Raw genomic sequence first — 1,439 nt, 5'->3', positions numbered from 1 at the left:
CTTCCTTCCTTCCTTCCTTCCTTCCTTCCTTCCTTCCTTCCTTCCTTCCTTCCTTCCTTCCTTCCTTCCTTCCTTCCTTCCTTCCTTCCTTCCTTCCTTCCTTCCTTCCTTCCTTCCTTCCTTCCTTCCTTCCTTCCTTCCTTCCTTCCTTCCTTCCTTCCTTCCTTCCTTCCTTCCTTCCTTCCTTCCTTCCTTCCTTCCTTCCTTCCTTCCTTCCTTCCTTCCTTCCTTCCTTCCTTCCTTCCTTCCTTCCTTCCTTCCTTCCTTCCTTCCTTCCTTCCTTCCTTCCTTCCTTCCTTCCTTCCTTCCTTCCTTCCTTCCTTCCTTCCTTCCTTCCTTCCTTCCTTCCTTCCTTCCTTCCTTCCTTCCTTCCTTCCTTCCTTCCTTCCTTCCTTCCTTCCTTCCTTCCTTCCTTCCTTCCTTCCTTCCTTCCTTCCTTCCTTCCTTCCTTCCTTCCTTCCTTCCTTCCTTCCTTCCTTCCTTCCTTCCTTCCTTCCTTCCTTCCTTCCTTCCTTCCTTCCTTCCTTCCTTCCTTCCTTCCTTCCTTCCTTCCTTCCTTCCTTCCTTCCTTCCTTCCTTCCTTCCTTCCTTCCTTCCTTCCTTCCTTCCTTCCTTCCTTCCTTCCTTCCTTCCTTCCTTCCTTCCTTCCTTCCTTCCTTCCTTCCTTCCTTCCTTCCTTCCTTCCTTCCTTCCTTCCTTCCTTCCTTCCTTCCTTCCTTCCTTCCTTCCTTCCTTCCTTCCTTCCTTCCTTCCTTCCTTCCTTCCTTCCTTCCTTCCTTCCTTCCTTCCTTCCTTCCTTCCTTCCTTCCTTCCTTCCTTCCTTCCTTCCTTCCTTCCTTCCTTCCTTCCTTCCCCCTCCCTTTCTTTTTTGGTACCAGAAATCGAACCTAGGGACACTGAACCACTGAGCCACATCCCCAGCCCTTAATATTCTTTATTTTGAGAGAAAGTCTTACTAAGTTGCTGGGATTATAAGACTTCACCTCTGAGCCTCCTCTATCATTTCATAGGAGAGTCAAGCTAGGATCTTGTCTTCTACCATAACTCAGCTCTGAAGATTGTTTTAGTCATTTCTCTCAACTTTTCCTCTAAAAATGTGTCTTGGTAGCTATTTTCTAACAGTCCTGCCTTGCCGCAGTCCGGCTGCAGCAAAATAACCCGGGGGGTGATGAACAACTTGTGTAGATTGATACAGCAGGAGTGAGAGCTGTTTATTGTAGGACAGGAGGGGTATATATACATTCCACACAGCTTATCTTAATTAACATAAACTAGATATAGCAGTCAACCAATAAGGAATCTCCACACTTAATGGCTCGCTGGCTTTACTTCACAAACCACTCCCTCTGGCAAAATGCCAGGCGCCATCTTGACTTGTTTACAGACCCTAACACTGCCTATCTTTGTGTTTCAGTGGTTTGCTTCCCCACCCTCATGAA

The sequence above is a fragment of the Marmota marmota genome, unplaced genomic scaffold (genome assembly GCF_001458135.2).
Source record: "Marmota marmota marmota unplaced genomic scaffold, marMar, whole genome shotgun sequence".
NCBI classification, from domain to species: Eukaryota; Metazoa; Chordata; class Mammalia; order Rodentia; family Sciuridae; genus Marmota; species Marmota marmota.
This window is presented reverse-complemented; position numbering follows the sequence as displayed.